This window comes from Neophocaena asiaeorientalis, unplaced genomic scaffold (genome assembly GCF_003031525.2).
Source record: "Neophocaena asiaeorientalis asiaeorientalis breed wild unplaced genomic scaffold, Neophocaena_asiaeorientalis_V1.1 scaffold1, whole genome shotgun sequence".
NCBI lineage: Eukaryota > Metazoa > Chordata > Mammalia > Artiodactyla > Phocoenidae > Neophocaena > Neophocaena asiaeorientalis.
This window is the reverse complement of record NW_020171981.1, coordinates 3478550-3492418: the sequence shown is the minus strand read 5'-3', so window position 1 is coordinate 3492418 and position 13869 is coordinate 3478550.

Here is a 13869-nt window from a genome sequence, read left to right as displayed (position 1 = left end):
CTAATCCATTTCCATGAGGATAATAAAATTGGAAACAATGTCTTTATTACTGCTTTCCATACCACTTGGCCAGGTCCACGTTTTAAATTCTGTGACATACAACGCCCCACTTTTCGTACCAGATCTTCTTGGTCAAGATTCTTTTAGCTGCAAATAAAGCAACCTCACTCAAAGTAATTTAAAGAAGAGGGGGCTTTTTGGCTCATGGGATGGGAAAGGCAGGGATATATTGAAAATAGGGACAAAATACTGCTTGCGCACTCACTCTCACTTTCTCTCAGTTGTCTTGCTTTCATATTCTGTTTCAGCTTAATTGTCTTCCAAGTTAGGGTGGGTTTCTGTAAGCAAATTAGAGAACATTGGCCACCAATGGCATCCAGCATTGTACCTGACAACTCCATGACCAGAAAAGAAACAAACCTCCTGCCTGTCAACAACAACCATAAAAAATCCCAGGAAGCGTTTTGATTGGTTTATCTTGGGTCATGTGTACACCTATCATCCAGGAGGTTAAGATGCTGTGATTGACTTGTACTGGATTATATATGTACTCCTGCAACAGTTACCAGAAGAAATGGGGAAGGGGATGCTTAGAAGAGAAAAAAAAGCCACTGAAAAAATTTATGAAAAGACTGAGTAAAGTGTCCAGGTACAAGATAAATATATAGAAAACAATGACTCTATATACATTCACAATTACCAGTTATAAAGTGCTAGTTAGTAATATCCCATTTACAATTTTAAAAAAACCCTGTAACTGTAAGAATAAATCTAACGAAAAGTGTTCAGGGAAACTATGGATCTTCAATAAAGAGCATAAAATACAGCATGAATAAAAATAAAGAGATTTTGATCTTAGATGGAACAACTTAATATTCTAATACAGTGGATACCCTCTCCTCTATAAATTTAATATAATCCCAGTCAAAATTCTAGTGGGATTTTTAAAAAGGGAATTTGAAGTGCTAATTCTAAAGTTAACCTGGAGGGACTTTCCTAGTGGTCCAGTGGTTAAGAATCCACCTTTCAATGCAGGGAACATGGATTTCATCCCTGGTCAGGGAACTAAGATCCCACATGCTGCAGGGCACCTAAGCCTGCGTGCCAAAATTAGAGAGTCCACGTGCCACAACTAGAGAGCCCACACGCCACAACTAGAGAGACTGTGCACCTCAACTACTGAGCCTGCATGCCCTGGAACCTGTGTGCCACAACTAGGGAGAAGCCCCCGTGACACAACAAAAGATCCCGCATGCCACAACTAAGAACCAGTGCAGCCAGATAAATAAATAAATAAATAATTTTAAAAGATAAAAATAGGGCTTCCCTGGTGGCACAGCGGTTACGAATCTGCCTGCCAATGCAGGGGACATGGGTTCGAGCCCTGGTCTGGGAAGATCCCACATACCACGGAACAACTAAGCTCATGCGTCACAACTACTGAGCCTGTGCTCTACAGCCCGCGAGCCACAACTACTGAGCCCACATGCCACAACTACTGAAGCTCAAGTGCCACAACTACTGAAGCCCATGTGCTGAGAACCCATGCTCCACAACAAGAGAAGGCACCACAATGGGAAACCCGTGCACCACAACGAAGAGTAGCCCCCACTTGCCAAAACTAGAGAAAGCCTGCATGCAGCAACGAAGACCCAACACAGCCAAAAATAAAATAAATAAATAAATATTTTAAAATAAATAAAATAAATAAATAAAAATAAGGTTAACCTGGAAGTGGATGAGTATAACCAAGACAACTTTTTAAAAAGAAAAATAATGGAGTTGTTGCTACCAAATGTCAAAACATAATATAAAACTACAGTAATTAAAAGTGTATTCTTGGGCTTCCCTGGTGGTGCAGTGGTTAAGAATCCACCTGCCAATGCAGGAGACACGGGTTTGAGCCCTGGTCCAGGAAGATCCCACATGCTGCAGAGCAACTAACCCCGTGCGCCACAGCTACTGAGCCTGTGCTCTAGAGCCTGCGAGCCACAACTACTGAGCCCGTGCGCCACAACTACTGAGCTTGCATGCTGCAGCTACTGAAGCCCGTCGCCTAGAGCCTGTGCTTTGCAACAAGAGAAGCCACCGCAGCAAGAAACACGAGCACTGCAACGAAGAGTAGCCCCCGCTCACCGCAACTAGAGAAAGTCCACACACGGCAACGAAGACCAAACACAGCCAAAAATAAATAAATTTATATATATATTTTTAAAAAGTGTATTCTTGGGGATGGTTCAGTTTCCAGGTAGATGGAGTAGACATACTTTCCCCTATTCCTATTGCTAAGTACAACTAAAAACCCTGAATCTTTTACATAAGACAACAAGAAAACTCTGAAAGATGGAGAGAGGAAGGTGGACTGGCATAGGGACCTTGTGACCTGAAAAATGACACAGAGGTGAGTTCTGTGGGTTTTCTTTTTGTCCCATATATCCCAGACTGGGTCTTGGAGAAGCCAGCAATCTGGAAACACCAACAGGCAAACAAACAAACCCTATGAAAGTCTACTCTCTCTAGCTAAAGGATCAGGAAAAGGGCAACTTAGCAATATAGAAAATTTTTGAACAATAGCCACTTTACTACAGCCAAACGCTACCATAAAAAAATCCCCCAAAAAACAAAACAAAAGAACAACAAAAAAACTGACCTAATCCCCATACATGCCAGCGAAGACCAAGTGGGAGTCAAGATCCATGCTTGCCAGGCTGTAAGGAGGCAACTGACCCTTCCTCCCACAAACCCACTCAAGTGGTGTCAAGGAAAGGCTGAATAAGGAGTCAGGACTTTCATCACCACTGCGGGCAGTCTCCTCTCTGCAGTGTCCATAGAGATGAAGAACCTGGACTTCCACCTCCACTTGGCAGTAAGGAGGGGTGCCAACACTTTCACTGCCTGATCAGTGTCAGATGAAGTCAGCTAAAACAGGAGGTTTAAATAAGATCCAGAGTATTATAACACAATACTCGAAATGTACAGATTTCAGTAAAAAGTCACTTGTCATATCAAGAGCCAGAAGTTCTCAAACTGAATGAAAAAAGAAAATATATGCCAACACACGACAGGTACGTTAACGCTATGTGACAATGATGGCAAGGCAGCCATGATTTTTTAAATGCTTCAATAAAAAAGCTTGAAACAAACAAATAAAAAAAAGGAAGCCTCATCAAAGAAATAGAGCTTCAGCAAAGAAATAGAAGACTTAAAGAAGAACCAATAGAATGTTAAAACTGAGAAATGTAATAACAGAAATTTTAAAACTCGGTGGATGAGTTCAATAGCAAAATGGAAGGGATGGAGGGAAAAATCAGTGAACTAGAGGAATGAAAATTAGAAATTACCCAACTGTACAGCAGAGAGAAAACAAAAATGAACAGAGCCTCAGGGACTTCCTTAGTGTCTCAGTGGGTAAGACTCTGCACTCCTAGTGCAGGGGGCCCAGGTTCGATCCCTGGTCAGGGAACTAGATCCCACATGCATGCCACAACTACGCATTCATATGCTGCAACTAAGGAACCCGCTTGCCGCAACTAAGACCCAGCACAACCAAATAAATAAATACATAAATTAATAAATATTAAAAAGTGAACAGAGCCTCAGGGACTAGTAAGACTATAACAAAATATCTCTCACACTCCTGTCATCAGAGTCTCAAAGAAAGGAGAAAGAAGGCAGGGTTAAAAAAGTACTCAAAGAAATGATGGCGGGATTTCCCTAGTGGCACAGTGGTTAAGAATCCACCTGACAATGCAGGGGACATGGGTTCGAGCCCTGGTCCAAGAAGATCCCACATGCCACGGAGCAACTAAGCCTATGCACCACAACTACTGAGCCTGCATGCCACAACTACTGAAGCTCATGTCCCTAGAGCCCATGCTCTGCAACAAGAGAAGCCACTGCAATGAGAAGCCCGCTCACTGCAATGAAGTGTAGCCCCCGCTCACCGCAACTAGAGAAAGCCTGTACACAGCAATGACGACCCAACGCAGCCAAAAATAAAAACAAACAAATAAATAAATATATATATATATAAAAAAAAGAGCAATCAGATCCAGAAGGTGAGATACGCCTCTGCAGAGCAGCAGAGCAGCTGATCTGGCTTCTTAGAAAGTCAACAGCATGAAAGAAAAGGTGGGGGACTGTTCCATATTAAAATATGTTTAAGAGGAATAACAACCAAATGAAAGCTGTGGCCTTTGGGGGCTGTATAGACAAATCAATAGTGAAATACATTTGGGGGACAGTTTTGTAAATGTGAATAAGGACTTAGCTTGGGAACATATTAGGAATTGTTGATTTTTGTCAGTGTGATAATGGCATTGCTGTTATGTAAGAACGCGTCCTTATTTTTTTTAATATTTATTTATTTATTTTGGCTGCACTGGGTCTTCAATGCGGCACGTGGGATCCTAGGCTGTGGAGTGCAGACTTCTTGAGTTGAGGCAGGCAAGTGGGATCTAGTTCCCCAATCAGGGATCGAACCCAGGCCCCCTGCACTGGGAGCGCAGAGTCTTACCCACTGGACAACGAGGAAGTCCTGTAAGTGTCCTTATTTTTAAGAGATGCAGACTGAAATATTTGGAGATGAAATACCATAATGTTCATAATTTTAAATACATCTGGAAAGAAAAGATGAAACAATATGGAAAAATACCAACAGTTGTTAAATCTGAGGCGTTTTTTGTATGTTTGAAATTTTTCATAATATGTTTCAAAAGAAGAAAGCTGTCACTGAATATAGCATCCAAGAACCCCCCTGGCCCTGGTGATGTTCAAGGGCCACCTTGGAGAATGCCCTCAATCCCTGCCAACCTGCTGTCAGTCCCAAAGGCTTGATTCCCATCTAGATGAATCTCACTGTCTTCTTTCTTTTTAAAAGGCAACCTGCTGTTCCTCCAAAGTCACAGCATCCATCAAAAATGTATGCCCACTGCTTTTTCACTGACCTGCAGCTCTAGGTTTCTCTGGCTAATATTGAACACGAAAAGCAGGCAAGCCTTGGATATGACCCTCCACTTCAGCCTATGCTTGGGGTCCTCACCACCAAGCTAAAAGCTCTCACTCACCTTTAATTCCGTGATCAGGAATTAGCTATTAGCTAAGCTGCACAAGCTTTTGCTGCTCATATGGAACCCATAGCTCAGTACTTCAGCAAGACCTAGGAAAGGGGGGGGGGGTCTACCTTCTGAGGGATCAGAAAATAATTTCCACAGAGGTAAAATGAGGCTGTGGTCTCTGTTCCCTCATCCTAACCCACCCCCGCACTTTTTCACTTTGTTTCCTAATCGTCTGATATTACTTTGGGATAAGCTGGATGCATATCCTCCCACTATTGGGACAGAATGTGAAACATCTTTTTCAACCTCTTACTCACAATGATACAATTCGCTGATTATGGCTAGGAAGGGATGCCTTAATCAATGTTCTCTTAGTCATCTCAGACTCCTCCTCCAAACTAAAGGGAAATTGTTGTTAGCACATGGATGTGGCTCAGAGGACAAAGAGATGAATTTCAACAGGACCTTAAGAGGAACTGGAACAAGGAAGTGCTTCTCACTGTCACTCTTGCTCTGGCTATCACTCACTCCCTCGTCTCTCATACTCTATTCCTATATCTCTTTGCACATCATCTTCTGCTCCGGTATCCACAAACTGCATTCTTTGTTTTCATATACTTGGCTGCCTTGTTGAACCACAGTTCGCACAATCTAAACTCAAGCAATACCCCAAAGTAACTAGTAACTCTCAACCCCAATTCCTTCATACATCAGTACATCTTCCAACCAGCTATGATGGGGTATGAGGCAGGGCAGAGTCACACTATATAAGCGTGGCCTTCAGGGTCTTACCCCTGGAGGGAAGGGGGTGTCGTTAGAGTTTGCATAAAGGAGGAGTATGGTTCTAAGACACATATCTATTATTTTCCCCAAAACTGCTATTGTTCAATTATTCATTTAACTGATTTGTAGCTAATAATCCCATTAGTAAGCTGCCTCACTCAACTATCTTGCCGTTTCAAGATCCAAAAGAAAATTCCAGGGAACTATTCAGCATGCTCAATTAAGTAAAAGAAATCTATTAGGAAAGAATTGTTATCCAAGGATAAGTAGGCCAGGATGAAGGAGAGATAGACGGGATAAGACAAAATTAAAAAGGAAACTAATATCAGAATTTAAACTCTCAGTGAAGCTCTAAAGAGCACAATTGAACTGTGGGAAAAATGAATCAGTGGGGCTTCCCTGGTGGTGCAGTGGTTGAGAGTCCGCCTGCCGATGCAGGGGACATGGGTTTTTGCCCCGGTCCAGGAAGATCCCACATGCCACGGAGTGGCTGGGCCCTTGAGCCATGGCCGCTGAGCCTGCGCGTCTGGAGCCTGTGCTCTGCAATGGGAGAGGTCACAACAGTGAGAGGCCCGCGTACCGCGAAAAAAAAAAAAAAGAAAAAAAAGAAAAAGAAAAATGAATCAGTGTAGTGGAAGATCATTCTTTTTTTTTTTTTTTAAGATTTATTTATTTATTTTTGGCTGCGTCAGGTCTTAGCTGCGGCACGCGGGATCTTCGCTGTGGTGTGCAGGCTTCTCTCTAGTTGTGGCATGCGGGTTTTCTCTTCTCTAGTTGTGGCGCGCAGGCTCCAGGGCGTGTGGGCTCTGTAGTTGTGGTGTGCAGGTTCCAGAGCGTGTGGGCTCTGTAGCTTGCGGCACGCGGGCTCTAGTTGAGGCGTGAGCTCAGTAGTTGTGGCACGCGGGCCTAGTTGTCCTGTGGCATGTGGGATCCCAGTTCCCTGACCAGGGATCGAACCAGTGTCCCCTGCATTGTAAGGCAGATTCTTTACCACTGAACCACCAGGGAAGTCCCGAAAGATCATTCTGATGTGTGTGTTTTGACGTGATTCAGCCACATATCTTTGCCACAATTTCTCTTTCATCACAGAAGGATACTTGTCATATAAGGACATGAGCATAGGCAGTTATGCTTTCTCAGATATTTCCTGACATAATTCTTGTGTCCCTTTTCCCCACTTGGAGGAACCATTGGTAATCTACATATAAGTAACTCAAACAGTCTGGGTTTTGCTAAGTCTGAGAAAAGATTAGACTAGTGTTTAATGTAGTTTCACATCTTGAGCCCAACAGTTACTTTTATATCCAGCTATTTAGAACTCTTGCCATTATTAACTCTCATAAAACAACATATTAAGACATAGCTGTAACCATAGACATTCACAAAGGCGTTCATGTAAGTTATAAGTACAGGTATTAACCTTTTGGATCGCTCTCCCCTAAGAAATTAGTCTCCAGCCATCCCCAAGTTAGTATTCCATTACTGCAATAAATTTGGAAACCTCTCTCAGAGTACAGAATATAAATTTTAAAAGATGAAAATAAAGTCATAGGGAGAGAAAAAGAGGGTAGAGATCAAGTCAAAGAATCACAGATGTCCCTGAAAAATAAAAATCAACTGGATGAGAGGTAATCAGAGACAAAATTAAATAAAACTTTATTAAAAAGGGGGGATAAAAGCCCAAATTATAAAGATTGAAAGATTTACGAATCTCCATTCAAACTCAATGAAAAGTATTTAGTTTAAAAGTAGTATATTAGTCCTGCCCCTGCCACCCTCACCCCACAACCAGCCACCTTAGGACATGAGCTCAGTCACCCTGGGACATGAGCCCACCCACCAGTGGGCTGACACCAACCCCAGGACCCCTGGGATGCACAGCCAGCTGCACCTGGACACAGCCCCATCTATCAGCATGCCTGCAGCTACTACACAAGACAGAGCCTGGCAGCCAACCATGCTGGGGGCTGCCTACCAGCTTGCCCACAGTAGTCAGTCTTACCACAACAGAATGGCCGACACAGCCTGCATAAGGGGTACCCCTAGAGCATATACCTCTGGTGACCAGAGGGGAGTGTGCTGCTGGGCCCCCTAGGATGTCTACTACATAAGGCTACTTCTCCAAATCCAGGAAATGTAACCAACTTACCTAATACATAGAAATAAACATAGAGAATTAGGCAAAATGACGAGACAGAGGAACATGTTCCAAATTAAGAAACAAGACAAAACCTGAGAAAAAGAACTAAGTAAGTGGAGATAAGTAATCTATCCAATAAAGAGTTCAAGGTAATGATTATAAAGATGCTCAACAAACTCAGGAGAAGAATGGATGAGCACACTGAGAATTTTAACAAAGACTTGGAAAATACAAGAAAGAACCAAACAGAGCTGAAGAATACAATAACTGAAATAAAAACGTCACTAGAAGGAATCGACGGTAGATTAGATGATAGAGAGGAACAGATCAGCAAACTGGAAGAGAGCAGGGAGAGTCACTCAAGGGGAATAGAAAAACAAAAATAAGAAAACTTTAAAAATGACAATAGTTTAAGAGACCAATGGTATAACATCAAGTGTACTAACATTTGCATTATAGGTATCCCAGATAGAGAAGGAAGAGAGAAGCGGGCAGAGAACTTATTTGAAGAAATAATAGCTGAAAACTTCTCTAACCTAGGAAAGGAAAAAAACGTCTAGGTCCAGAAAGCACAGAGAGTCCCAAATAAGATGACCCCAAAGAGATTCACACCAAGACACATTATAATTGAAATGGCAAAAATTAAAGATAGAGAATCTTAAAAGCATCAAGAGAAAAGCAACTAGTTACATACAAGTGAATTCCCATAAGACTATTAGCTGGGACTTCCCTGGTGGTCCAGTGGGTAAGACTCAGCGTTTCCAATGCGGGAGGCCTGGGTTCAATCCCTGGTCAGGGAACTAGATCCCGTATGCATGCCGCAACTAAAAGTCCGCATGCTGCAACTAAGAAGGCCGCATGCTGCAACTAAGAGATGCCACAACAAAGATCCCACATGCTGCAACTAAGACCCGGTGCAGCCAAAAAATAAATGACAATAATAATAATAATTAATAAATAAATCTTTAAGGAAAAAAAACTAACAGCTGACTTTTCAGCAGAAACTTTGCAGGACAGAGGGAGTGGCATGATATATTCAAAGTGATAAAAGGAAAAAACCTACAAGCAAGAATACCGTACATGACAACGCTATCATTCATATTTGAAGAGTTTTACAGACAAGCAAAAACTAAAGAAGTTCAGCACTACTAAACTGGCTTTATAAGAAATGTTAAGAGAACTTCTCTCAGTGGAAGTGAAAAGACCATAACTAAAAATATGAAAATTATGAAAGGAAAAAATCTCATTGGTAAAGGCAAACATACAGTAAAGGTAGTAGATCAACCACTTATTAAGCAGATAGGAAGAATAAAGGACAAAAGTAGTAAAATCACCTATACCTACAGTAAGTAGTTAAGGGATACATAAAACAAATAGATATAAAAAATGATGAATGATGTCAAAAACATTAAACGTGGTGGGGGGAGTAAAAAGGCAGGGTTGTTAGAATACGTTCAAACTTGAGATCATCAACTTAAAATAATCATATATATATATATAAAGATATATATGTGTATAACATATACATATATATGCTAAGCCACAAAACAAGTCTCAATATATTTAAGAAGATTGAAAACATATCATACCAAGCATCTTTCCTGGCCACAGTGGCTTAAGACTAGAAATCAACCACAAGAAAAAAACTGCAAAAAAACAAACACCTGGAGGCTAAACAATATGCTACTAAACAATATGTGTCACTGAAGAAATCAAAGAAGAAATTAAAAAATACCTGTAAAGAAATGAAAATGGAAACACAGCAATCCAAAAATCTATGGGGCATGGTAAAAGCAGTTCTAAGAGGGATGTTTATAATGATACAAGCCTACCTCAGGAAATTAAGAAATGTTCAAATAAAAAATCTTACCTTACTCCTAAAGGAACTAGAAAAAGAAGCACAAACAAAATCCAAAGTTGGTAGAAGGAAAGAAATAATAAAGATCAGAGTAGAGATAAATGAAATGGAGACTTAAAAAACAGTAAAGGACTTCCCTGGTGGCACAGTGGTTAGGAATCCTCCTGCCAATGCAGGGGCACATGTTCGATCCCTGGTCTGGGAAGATTCCAAGTCCTGTGGAACAACTAAGCCTGCGCGCCACAACAATTGAGCCTGCGCTCTAGAGCCCATGAGCCACAACTACTGAAGACCGTGCACCTAGACCCCATGTTCCACAAGAGAAGCCACTGCAATGAGAAGCCTGTGCGCCACAACAAAGAGTAGCCCCCACTCTCCATAACTAGAGAAAGCCCGCATGCAGCAACGAAGACCCAACACAGCCAAAAATAAATAAATTTATTTTAAAAAAAAACAGTAGAAATGATCAATGAAACTAAGAGCAGCTTCTTTGAAAAGATAAACAAATTCACAAACCTTTACCTAGACTCATCAAGAAAAAAAGAGAGCCCAAATAAATAAAATCAGAAACCGAAATAGAAGTTACAACCAACACCACAGAAATACAAAGGATCAAAGAGATTACTGCAAACAATTATATGCCATAAAATGGACAACCTAGAAGTAATGGATAAATTCCTAGAAATGAACGATCTCCCAAGACTGAATTAGGAAGAAATAGAAAATATGAACAGCCAACTACCAGTTATGAAATTGAATTAGTAATAAAATAACACCCAGCAAACAAAAGTCCAGGACCAGACAGTTTCATAAATAAATTCTACCAAACATTTAAAAAGTTAACACCTACCCTCAAACTATTACAAAAATTTGAAGAGGAAAGAATGTTTCCAAAGTCACTCTACAAGGCCAGCATTACCCTGATACCATAACCAGACAAAGACACCACACAAAAAAAGAAAATGGCAGGCCAATATCACTGATGAACATAGATGTAAAAATCCTCAACAAATTATTAACAACCCAAATTCAATAATACATTAAAAGGATCATACACCATGGTCAAGTGGGATTATCCACTTGACCATGGTATACGATGCAAAGATGGCTCAATATATGCAAATTAATCAATGTGATACACCACACTAGCAAATTAAAGAATAAAAATTATATAATCATCTCAATAGATGCAGGAAAAGCTTTTGACAAAATTCAGCATCCATTTATGACAAAAACTCTCAACAAAGTGGGTATAGAGGGAACATACCTTAACATAATAAAGGCCATACACGACAAAACTACAGCCAACATCATATTCAATGGTAAAAAGCTGAAAGCATTTCGTTTAAGATCAGGAACAAGACAAGGATGCCACTTTCATTCAATATAGTATTGGAAGTCCTAGGCTTAGCAATCAGACAAGATAAAGTAAGAAAAAGAATCCAAATTGGAAAGGAAGAAGTGAAATTGTCACTGTGTGCAGATGACATATCATATAGAGAAAATCCTAAAGACCCCACGAAAAAAACTATTAGAACTAATAAAAGATTTCAGTAAAGTTGCAGGATTCAAGATTAATATACAGAAATCCATTGCATTTCTATACAGTAACAATGAATTATCAGAGAGGGAAGTTAAGAAAACAATCCCACTTACAACTGCAATAAGAAGAATAAAATACCTAGGAATAAATCTAACCTAGGAAGTAAAAGATTTGTACTCAGAAAACTATAAGAAATTGATGAAAGGAACTGAAGAGGTATACCATGTTCATGGTAGACCATGTTCATGGATTGGAAGAATTAATATTGTTAAAATTAAAAGAATTAATTAATAATTAATTAGAATTCTAATTAGAATTATTAGGATTCTAATAAATTCTAATTAGAATTATTAGAATTCTAATGAATAATTAGAATTAATTATTAAAAGAATTAATATTGTTAAAATGCCACTCCGCAAGGCAATCTACAGGTTCAATGCAATTCCTATCAAAATACCAGTAGCATTTTTCACAAAATTAGAACAAATAATTCTAAAATTTGTATGGAAATACAAAAGACCATGAATAGCCAAAACAATATTGAGAAAGAAGAACAAAGTTGGAGGTATCATGCGCTCGGATTTCAAACTATATTACAAAGCTACAGTAATCAAAACAGCATGGAACTGGCACAAAACAGACACATAGATCAAGGGAACAGACTTGAGAGTCCAGAAATAAACCCACACTTATATGGTCAATTAATATATGATAAAGGAGGCAAGAATATACAATGCAGAAAATACAGCCTCCGCAATAAACTGTGTTGGGAAAACTGGACAGCTACATGCAAAAGAATCAAACTGGACTACTTTCTCACACAATATACAAAAAAAAAAAACAACTCAAAATAGATTAAAGACTTAAATGGAAAACCTGAAACCATAAATATCCTAGAAGAAAACATAGGCAGTATGCTTTTTGACATCTTTCTTAGTAATATTTTTTTTGGATATGTCTCCTCAGGCAAGAGAAACAAAAGCAAAAATAAACAAATGGTACTACATCAAATTAAAAAGCTTTTGCACAGCAAAGGAAACTATAAACAAAACAAAAAGGAAGACTACTGAATGGGAGAAGATATTTATAAATGATATATCTGTTAAGGGGTTAATACTCAAAATATGCAAAGAACTCATACAACTCAAAATCAATAAAACAAACAACCCAATTTAAAAATGGGCAGAGATTTGAATAGATATTTTTCCAAAGAAGGCATACAAACAGCCAACAGACACGTAAAAAGATGCTCAACATCACTAATCATCAGAGAAATGTAAATCAAAACCACAGTGAGGTACCATCTTACACGTGTCAGAATGGCTTTCATCAAAAAGATAACAAATAACTAGTGTTGGTGAGGATGTGGAGAAAAAAGAACTTGTGCACTGTTGGTGATATTGTTAATTGGTGCAGCCACTATGGAAAACAGTATGGAGGTTCTTCAAAAAATTAAAAATAGAACTTCCATAGGAGTCAGCAATTTCACTTTTGGATATTTACCCAAAGAAAACAACAACACTAATTTGAAAAGATATATGCACTCCAATGTTCATTGCAATATTATTTACTATAACCAAGATATGGAAGCAACCTAAGTGCTCATCAATAAATGAATGGATAAAGACAATGTGGTATATATATGCAATGGAATACTACCCAGCCATTAAAAATGAAATCCTGCCATTTCTGACAACATGTATGGATCTAGAGGGTATTATGCGAAGTGACATAAGTCAGACAGAGAAAGGCAAATACTGCATTATCTCACTCATATGTGGAAACTAAAAAACAAAACAAACAAAATAAAAGAAAGCAAAAACAGACTCAGATACAGAGAAAAAGCAGGTGGTTGCCAGAAGGGTGGAGGGTAGGGAGAAGAGAAACTCAGTGAAGGGGGTTAAGAGGTACAAATCTCCAATTACATAATGGACAAGTCATGGAGATGTAATATGTGGCACAGGAATATGGTCAATAATATTGTAATAACTTTGGGGACAGACGATTACTAGATTTATTGTGGTGATCATTCCATAACGTATGCAAATGTTAAATCATTATGTAGTACACCTGAAACTAACATAATATTGTACATCAATGTATTTCAATTAAAATTGTATATTGGTTACAAAAATGATAATATAAGAATTTTCTTAATTATTTTTTATTTTTGGCTGTGTTGGGTCTTCGTTGCTGCATGCGGGCTTTCTCCAGTTGCTGCGAGCGGAGGATACTCTTCATTGCAGTGCGCGGGCTTCTCATTGCAGTGGCCTCTCTTGCTGTGGAGCACAGGCTCTAGGCATGCGGGCTTCAGTAGTTGTGGCACATGGGCTCAGTAGTTGTGGCTCGTGGGCTCTAGAGCACAGGTTCAGTAGTTGTGGCATACAGGCTTAGTTGCTCTGTGGCATGTGGGATCTTTCCGGACCAGGGCTCGAACCCATGTCCCCTGCATTGGAAGGTGGATTCTTAACCACTGCACCACCAGGGA